Below are 10,624 nucleotides of genomic sequence, written 5' to 3'. Positions count from 1 at the left end.
CAAACCAGGAGCCTAAGTGAGAAGGGTGGGAACCTTTTCGCTCATTGAGTTCTGGACTCTGAACACAATTTTTGCATGTGAAAAGAAAATGGGCTATGAAAAGCAGGCAGAAAAAACATTGGTGATGGAGTTGCTGAAGAATTCTAAAAGCGAACGACTGAAATGCGAGATGTAGCGAAAGGGGCGAGCAGGGGGCGAAATATGAAATGTTCATTACAGTTGACAAATATTTGCGCTGGCTGTTTGTTGGTTTTTGATTTTTCTGCATTTTATGCCCAGATCGCATTCTATTTTCCTCTTCCATGGCTCGGGGCACTATGTAGGTTGACTTGCGCCCGAAATCCCCTCCCGGCTTTGATTCACTCCCGCTCTATATAGGGGCGCAATTCTTCTGTGCTGTGTTTGAGCTCTTGCATGTTTGATTAAACGCATTTGTTGCTTTTCGACGCGCATTTGTTGGCCGGTTGTTTATGGAGGGACGGCACAGCCCTGCTTTATTTTAATTGAAAGTGCTGAATGGGTCGTGCTCTAGTTGCCAGTTAGTTGCTATAGATTTTGTTGTACAAATATCCAATATTTATTTACCCTAGGTGTAAGAATCCTACGCCTACGTGGCTTTGTGCTAAATTATTTTTACGAATGGTCCCACAAACCGGTGAAAATAGTTTGTTTCTACAGTTGTGGCGGTGAATACATACAATTCCACACTTAAAGGCATTTATTTTCTAGTATAATTTAAAATATTATTTAGATCACTGAAAGCGATAATCCGAAAATCTTCATAAATTAAGGAGTTAGATTTTCCCCCGCCAAGTTTAATCTTTCGAGCTGAAATTAACTCATCAAACTTTTGTGACTGTCAAACTTGGCCTCAAAAAATAATAGCAACTGTTGAACGCAAAACTACTAAATCCAGCCACCCGGAAACGCCTCTAAAACTCCCTGGAAAATGGCTCGAACATTAAATTGCAGAGTGACTTGGGGAAAACTTTGCTGTTTATTCTCGTGCCGTCGAATTGCCGGGACAGCTTTAACCCATGGTGGCGATTGTATATTGTGGAAAATGTACAAGTAATTTTTAATAGACTTGCGACGCTTGGACGCATAATGCAGCCAACTTTTTGGGGCACACGAGAGGTACGAGCTTGAACTTTTTAATACAACTTCAAAGTTGCATTTGCATGACTTAGGCCAAAGTTTTGTTAGACGCCCGAAACCCCCTTAACCCCCTGCTGCCCCCCGCGGCGTTGACGATCTCTGGCAGTTGTTCGACTCGGGCAAATAAACAATTTTTCAATGAAGAAAATTCTCTCTGCCAAAAATGCAAAACTCTTTATAAATATTCAAATTCCTGTGCAGCAGGAGTCATCTCGAACTTCCCTGTTATAAACTTTATTTATGCACAGTGGTGATCAACAAAGTAGTTTTGGGGAGCAGATTGGTGATATTGATTATTATTTATATTTTATTTTATATTTTTATTGTTACTAACACATTATTTATTTATGTGTATATATTTATAATTAGTTTATAAAGGAAATGTGGATGGGCAAATTTAGGATGAACCTATTAAAAAAGTATTTTAGAATATTTTGTGTATAAATTGTATTTTTAAGATGTAAACACTCATTTTGTTGTGACCACCACTGTTTATATGCATTTCGCAGGACTTGCGATGTTTATTTTAATTCTCGCTCCCTTTCTTCGGTCTGCTTGAAGTAGGAATTATTATATAAAAATAACCAACGGAGGGAAAGGAGTGAACTTCTGGCAAAAGTTTTTCTTGGCAATTGAAAAGCCAACTTCAATGGCATTCCCATACGACTGTGTGCGTGTGTTATTTCTGTGCTAGCTGCAAGTGCTGTGCAAATATCTTTTTGTGTCACGTCTGGAAGCCAGTTAAGAGGCTGAGGTCAATGGGAAGTCGAAGGCGATGACAGGTGCAACGAAGGCAGGTGAAATTCCAGGCGAAAATTTCATCTTTGCATTCTGCTGGCAATAATGTTGCACATTATCTCGGAAATTTCTTTCATTTGTGTTAAATTGTTGGCTTTAGTCAGTGATTTATTTTCTATTTGCCACTTCGGGTCAGTTTATTGCAATTCGGGTTATTCTGTGGCTTCTATGTGTGTTTTGTGAAATATTAAAAAGGAATAATAAAGTCAAATCATATTTTGGACGGTGCTAACTTTACCTTATTGAGAATATTACCCCAATGTTAGATTTCTCATTTTTCATTGCTTAAATTCAAATCGGATCGCTTGCCCCTAAGCCCACCTGCTGGAACTGTGCGCCACGCCTCGCTGCGGTTGCCCCGCCAAAATCTGGGCCTCCATTATCAGCCCCACCCCGCCACAGCAGCACTTACAACATGTGGCCATGTGGAGTGAATTGGTGGGGCAACCACCTGTCGCGAGCGGAACCCCAATAAATAAGTCCCAGACAGTTGGCGAGAGTGAATGAGAGGCAGATGGACGGGGGACTCGAGGCTGGCACATTTTAATAACTTTTTGACGCCCTCTTCTAACGCACGAGCAACCCCCTCCCCCACTGCCTGCCACGCCCCCGCCCTCGTCCGTAGGCGCGCTTCTTGTTATTGAAGTCGTAAATAAAAAGGTTGCCGCCCGGGCGAGCTCGAATGTATGCTACATTAAATTGCGGTTGGCGTGTAAATAAGATTTCGTGTTAAGTTGCACGAAAGATGCCGCTCGAATTTAATTAAAAACCGTGTGAAGTCGCAGACATGACGGGTGAATTATACGCCTGTACTCAAAATATAGCCCTCAAAGTATTGCATTTCTATCATCGCAAAATGTGTATTTTTGTCCCTTTAAAAATACATCTTTAGCAATAGTTTTTCAAACACCTTCTTCATTAATAAATTTCTGAGAAATAAATTGAAGAAGTATTTAATTTATTTAAATATAATTGATTGATGCCGCCTAAGGTTCCTGGCACTTTTAAATCAACTTGAGCCTTCAATTCGTTTCATTGATTTCATTTGCCTGGCCAATCCCTTTAAGTTATTTATTTAATTTAGATCTGGGCTACAACTTTTGTTGACTCTCCCCCTGCAAGTTTCTGTGACTGCAGTAAGCCGTTTTCCCAAATTAATTTATAAGGCCTGTGCGCAAGGACACTTTGCGACGACGAGCTGCACAATTGGCTTAAATTGTTCATGAAATGCAATGAAACGAAGTAAGAAAAAGTCATTTTAATGTTGCGGCATTGCGGCGCGGCGCGGTGGCAAGAGGGTGCGAAACGGGTCAAGGATGCGCCGAGAAAGGCCAACGCCGGTTGACAGGGCTCGGCTTTGGTTTTCCACCCATTTTCCATTTGCCACTGCCATTTCCCACCCACCCACTCGCTATGCGGCCTCTGTGGATTTGCAATTAATGTTGCCTTCAACTTTAGCCCTCGCCTCATCGACCTTTGCGCCTCCTTTTGCAGTTGCCACGCCCACATTGTAAATTTGCTTAAATGAAAGTGCGAGCGCGAATTTAATTAGAATCTGCTCCTTGGGTTTTGGCCTGGCTATCTTGCGGATCTGTTTCACTCGGCCCGGCCCGCTGAGACCTTGCTTTTCCCTCTTTTTTCAATTACTTGAATTTTCCACTTTGCCCAGCTACACGTGATGCTAATTTTTGTTGTTGCCGCCGCTGCAAGTGAAGTTAATGTAAACTTAACCAAATTAGTTGAATCAACTAAGCGGAGGGAGCGGGAACGTTTAAGGCGGTTTAAGCTAAGAGGGTTTGCCTTTGCTTTTAAGCTTCTATTAGGGCCAGGAAAGTGGCACGGTTTTCCGAAGACAAGTTATTTAATGGTCGCAATGGCTTACAACTAAAAGGTTTATTCTGTAATTGTTTACTTAATGTTGCTGCACTTTATTTCACTTACGACACAACAGTTTAAATTAAAATATTAACTCGAATGTGAACGTTTTGAAAATAACTTTATACTTTACATGTGCACTTTGTACCCCGAATTTCACAGGATAAGAAATATGTAGACTAAGTTATCTCATTGCATGGAATAACATTTATTATTTATGTTCATCTAAAAAAAGATTTCATCCCAATATGTGTTGTAAATACATTCATATTTTGGCTAATGGTTTGCTTTTATAAGCCGGAAAATCGCTCGTTCTGATTGATAAATGTATCATGTAATCCCTTCCTGTTTTTGATAAACTCTGTCAATGTTCTTTGCTTTTCCTTTTCTGCGGCCGATGTACAACAATATTCGCACAACCAGGGCCAGTGTAGAACTGTTTCAAACGTTCCTGGTCGACAATTGAATAATATATGCTATAATAATAAAAACTAACACTAGCAGGACGACAAACGACAACCGAAGGCAGAAAACACAGAAGACGGAATAACATGAAACATAAATAAAATAGCGAAACGCTGGCAAAAAAACCGGGAAAGAATTTGCAAAAAAATATTTACAATGTTTATTGTTGTGCTTCGTGGAGCGCAAATACATTTCCCATGCAAATATCCAATGCGATTCCGCATGCAGCTCCGTAAATGCGAGAGTGTGTCACATGCGTTGAGAACAGGAGTGAAAGTGGGAATGCAACACGATTTACATGGTCACTGGGAATTTAAGCACACATTCTAGCCGAAATCGAAATGGGGAATTATGGCAGGAGCTCGGGGAATGGTAAGTCCTGGCCTCCAGCTCCTTTGACAATTTTGCGTGTGGCTGGCTTCGGCTGTGGCTAATTGCTGCCATTCAGCTGGCCTGGTTCGACAAACATCCTTGCCAGGATCCCTGCCCGCCTTGACTCATCTCACTTTCCAACTCACTCAGTGTTAGTTCAGTGCACGTGTTGAACCCGTCCCGTGCACTCGAGAAAATTGGGAAGGCCCAGATTTGGCACTTCAAATTAATCTTAAAAATAACAAGCACTAAATATATATTTTTAATTCTGTCTACATTTAATGTATACTTCAAAGAGATAGTAATAACTAGCATATTCATATAAAAAGGCATATCCATTTATGAATTTAAATTCATGAGATGGCTTGAGTCAGCATATAGAAATTAAAGTTTCAAACTAATGATACAAATACAATTTTTTGGCATGGTTTTTCCTCGGAGTGTATCTCGGAAGTGGTACGCATAACCAGAACTAGATCTCGAACCCGAACGAGGCCCTTCACCGCCTTTTTCAACCCAGCACCCCCGCTCGCAGTCACAAGTTGTTAAAAACTAATCAATCTTTCAAACTTGACTAAAGGTTTTGCCTTCGCTTTGACTGACTTTGACACGCCACGCCCACCAGCTATGCCGCCCAGCCCCCAGCCCCCCAGCCGCCCCTTTCACCCTTTACCCTGTGTGCGTATCTGCAAAATGTGGATGTGTGAATTTGTGTTTGAGTTGTTTCAGTTTTTCACGCCAGTCGCTGCCTTCTGGTTTCTATTTTAGTTCTTTTTTCGATCCGGAAAATCCAGTAGTAGTTGGCCTTAAATCAAATTCAGTTGGGGCGCAGAAAAAACTGGGGACTTTCCCCTCTGAGTGTCAGTTGAGCTTTATGGAATGTTGCCATTGACACTTCAGCGATGCCCCCGCACTCGAGCACTTCCCACATCCGTGGACTTGCTTCGATTAGCCATCGATTGCCACAACCAATTTGTGGCTGAGTTTTCTGAAGGTTGCCACTCGATTGTGGTTGGGTTCCCTTTCGCTCCGTGGGTTGATTGATGTGGCGTGGCATGCTCACCTGTCGCTCCCAAGTGGCTGGAAGTAGTCGGGGCTTGGATCTAATTGCCGAAAGAGTTGCAAGGTTCTTTTATTTTTAAATACGTTAATTTATTTTAAGCACATAAAAGGTGTTAGCCGTATATTTTGCTCTATTTTGCAAAATCGTTGAAAATCACTTAAACATTTTTTAGATGCTTTCTTTTCCATTAAAAATACCTACTAAAATCCCAGTGGTGTGCCAAATGTTTATTTCGCAACCTTTTCTTGCGATAATCACTTACCTCCCGGAGTGAAAATGCCAAACTGCACTTTGTTTCCAGCTGCGTTGCATTTCCCAGGAAATAGGATATTATTTCTGCCATAAACATCAAATTTTATGAGCGCAAGATGCACTTGAAAACAATAGATTAGTCAAAAATGAAAAGAAATCAAACGTGCAGCTTAACAAACTTTATCCGTTGAGGGAGCATATTAAACATTTTCCCATAAATACTTAAGTGCCTCCAGTTGATCCCTCGGCTCGGATCAAGCGCATTTTTTTGGCGAGTTTCACATTGCAATTGGCAACTGCCTTGGCTTTGGCCTGGTGCACCAAATTGCTCAGTGAGCTGCTAAACATGCCAAACAATGCTGAGAGTTGCAAATTGAATAGATATGATGCTGCTCGAAGCTGTCTGCAAACACGTGTATCCGTTAAGCTAAGGAAAATTCAATAAAACAAGCTGGTATTTCCTTAAAAGTACTGAATAATATATTATCATTAGTCAAGAAATTGTTCTTCTACTTTAAATATTTTAGCATAAGTAAATCTGAGGAAAAAATCAATAAAACAATCTAATATTTCCTAAAATGTATTGAAAAATACATTCGCTTTTATTTTGAACTTAGCCTTCTCAAAAATTGTTTTGCCATTTGAAAGTACACATTTTTCTGTACGTTTTTAGCTATAGACAGGAATAATAATATTTCAAGAACCATGTTTGTTTGCTAGTTGTTCCACTACTGTTGTGACCTCGTATCGTATGTAGTTCATTCTTATTCGATGCTTATGTGCAGATAAAGAAATCTGGCAACAACACAGCGAAATCGTTGCCAAAGCCGCGATTGTCAGATTTTTTTGGGACTGAGCTGCTGTCTGTTTCTCGGTTTGCAACCAGAGCGCTGTGCATATCCTTGAAATAACAAGTTTAAAGGCATGCGCCATCCCCAATGCCAGGATAACTGGATTCCCACTTTGGCGCCATGAATCGGTTGATCGAGGTGGGGGCAGTGGGGGAATTCGGCCGGGGGTGTGAAGGTGGTCTGCTGATTGAGGGATTGAGCGTAAAAATCGAAAACAGCGGCGGCAATTTTCACGGTTTTCACGCATGCCGCTTTTGCTTTCCCCTCTCAAATACCCTTAAACCTGGCACTAACGCTTTAGTGAAAATGTATCTAACTTTCCAGAATTGGTAGTCGACCAGGATTCAAGTGCTTCAGCGGAAGCCGTCATTTGGCACTTATATGTTAATAGGTTGAAAACTGGTTTAAGGATAGGACTTCAAAGGGAAATGCTTTTTAAATAAATTCAAAAATTAGGTTTTGATCATGCGTTTTATTCAAACTTTCATTTTTTTCAAATCACTGATACTTTAAAATAGCTTCAGGATACTTTCAAAGTTTAAAGCGGTTCGTGAGCTTTAAAGAAAATATCTTTTGCAGATTAAGTGCTGTATGTTTTTCATTATTTTTGTATAATTCAAGTTTCCAATCAATTGATTTGACCAGAGCAAACAGAGTGCGTAGTTTTTTTGCTCGCATCCTGAAACTTTAGTCCTTGTTTTCATTTATTTTGCTTCATCGCTTTGCGGAGGGTGGCTGGGAGGCGGGTGGGAAAACAAAAATTACATTTCGTTACCGTTCGCTCCTCAATGGTTTCTGGGTTGGTTTCGCTCCGTTTTCGGGCCTGGGTGGTGGTGTGGATTGCGATGTGCGGTATTCGAATATTGACAGACAATATTTTTGTGCGACTCGGAAAAAGCGTGGCATATTTTTTTGGGCCCGCCACTATCTGCGCGAGAGAGGATGATGCACGTTGTAAAACTACAGTCAGCGTTGGAGGAGCATGAAATCAATTTGATGCACGCTGCTTGGTTAAGCGTTTTCAATGCAATTTTTATTGGCAACTGTTTCGCCGGTTGGCTCTTCATCTCTTCCTCTGGTGCCTGCATTTTATACTCCGCCCCCCCGGGCCTGCGAGCCCCCACGTTTTCCGACCCCTGACACCCATGGCATACCCTCAGATGTTCCCGGCAAATGAAATAAAATCAAAGTATCGCTGCAATTGCGTCAATTGTGCGAGTGTGTGGCCCTGCACCGAAACTAATAATTTTTTACTGCCACCATTTTATTCAGATATCGAATAAAAATTCTTGTTCATGTTGGTGTAATTAAGAAAACGTATCTTAAAGGAGTGCCAAGGTGGCATACTTGAAAAATTTGATTATCTAAGTAGGAAAACATTCCTATGAAACATTACTTTTCGAGAACGAGAGAACTCGTAGGAGCACGCCTATATATTCAAATATAAAAAAGCAAATTTATATAGCTTTCATCTGCCAACAAACCCATAAGTTAACGAAAAGTGTTTAAACTCATTAAATATAAATTTTAGTATCTTTTCTGGTAATTAAAAGTTTGTTAGACTTTTGGGATTGTTATTTTCAACAGTACACTGTTGTACACTTTTGTTTAAAAACTTCAATGAAACCGAGCACTTTAGCAGTCCGAACCGATGCCAATTTCGGCCTTTTCTTTCCGTGTGGCTTGAGCTTGCTCTCAGCCGCATTTCGTCTTGCCGGGAATGTCCTGTCCCCTGGTCCTGAAATCGTTACCCTTTCCCCCCACCCCTGCCCCGAACTATAGCCGACTTGCAGCGACTTAATTTCAAAAGCTGTTACGGCAATCAACGCAGCTGCCTGGAGTAATAGGAGGGTGGAGGGGCCAGTAGCCCGGGGGTTTGACTGCCAGTAAGAGCCAGATAGATGGGCTTTCAATAAGCGTAAAGCTTTAAGTTGCCAGCGACTGGGTCCTTTATTGATCGCATTCCGTTTAATTGGAACATTTTATTAGTCCTTTTACAGTCCATCGATTTACGGAGTAGAAAGCGCACACAGAACTGAGGAACTTGAGGCTGTCTAATAAATATTCTGGCTTAATGAACTCAATTGCAAGCATTTTTCCCGTACTTTGTAGACTTTAAAGTGCCGATAACCTCTTTTACATCCGTGCAATCCATTTCGAAAGTTGCAACAACTTATAAACGAATTTTCGTAGCCAATAGTTGAGGTCGAAAGGCATCCATCACCGAAAAAGCCAAGACAAGCCACCTTTGACACGTCTCTGTGTGTCTCTCTCACCATGGCTATCACCCTCTCTTTTGCACTTTGTCAGTTGACAATTTTCAAATCAAGCAATTGCGCTTTTGAGTAAAATATGTAACAGGGTATAACACCCAGAAGAGTTCGGATCCGGAGCGCATTCAGCCAACCGCAACCGCAACAAAGATTACCTGGCCACCCACTGGCACTCCCCCTGTCGCACACCACCCACTGGCACTCCCCTTCGACGGCCCACCCACTCTGCAACCCCGATTTACCCTCGGTCCCACGTCTGGTTAAGGTCAAATGACAGTTGTAGTTGGTTGAGGTTGTTGGCTGCTACTGCCGTTCGCCTTTCGCCAGGTGTAAATTATAACGCGCATTGTGAGGCTGCCAGTAGCAGATCCAATTCTCTGCCAATCTGCACTGGAGGAAATAGTATTTATTTATACATCAACCACTTGATTTTAGCAAACTTAAAAACAATAAACTAAAAGGGCTCTTGTTGTTTGTTTTGAGTATTAATTCGAATATATGTAGGAAATTTTTTGAAAAAACAAATCAAAAGAAATAGTTTACTCTTGATTTCTTTCAGTGTAAAGCTCTCCTCAGAGCTGTCTTGCCACGCCCCGTCGCATTGGAACCGCCCCTGTTGTTTGGCCAGGTAAAAAGCCATCCGAACGTCACAAAAAATGACACTTAGCGCGCCATGATGCTGATTTATGGCTTAGGCAATGAGAATTTATTGACTTGGCAGCGGGTCAACGTCGACATTTGCCCTTTCGCCCCCTGAATTTTCCGCCTGGCCTCACCTCACCACCTGCCCATATCCAGGATATGCGTTATAATGCAGACAAATCCTTAAATCATCAGCAGCTTTAAGGGTCTAAGACGTCCCGAAAATTGATTTGGATGCCAGAAAACCAGTTTCGCAGCCAAAAAAAAGAAATAAAGAAAAACCAATTGCCCGACGAAAACTTTCGTTCAAAACTTTCGAAAGTCGCTGCACAAAATGGCAAATTTTGCTATTTATATTTATTCGCCGAGGCAAAAGAAGAGGAAACTGGAATGGAAATGATTTGCGAGAACATTTTACTGGCCTGTCTATCTGCCCTTTTCCCCAGATGTTTTCCATTTCTCCTTTCCCTGGCGGCACTTTCGCCGATCGAAACGTGACAAAATTAAACCAATAAAATGGCTGCAGCCAGGGAACTGAGCGACAGTATATGAACCTGGATGCCGAATTGAATGGCGATGAAAGGAGTTACTCAGAAAGTACTCCTACCTTTTAGTAAGGTAAACTAAAATCCCTTCATGGAAACCAAGCAACAGGTGAATAGTAAATAGTGTACTAGGAGTTCATAAAAAACTCTGACATTTGTAATTTATATATTCCCGCAGGCACTATTGATTATTCACACTACACAGTGCTAAAACTAAAAATCATTTGAAATATTAAATAACCTTAAGTCTTTTTGTGTAGCAACTAAATCCTAAATCATTGGGCATTTCGAATCTATTATGGTCTGCAAAGGAAAACACGTGTAATAAAT

This window comes from Drosophila biarmipes, chromosome 2L (genome assembly GCF_025231255.1).
Source record: "Drosophila biarmipes strain raj3 chromosome 2L, RU_DBia_V1.1, whole genome shotgun sequence".
Classification (NCBI taxonomy): domain Eukaryota; kingdom Metazoa; phylum Arthropoda; class Insecta; order Diptera; family Drosophilidae; genus Drosophila; species Drosophila biarmipes.
Note: the sequence above shows the minus strand (reverse complement) of the source record.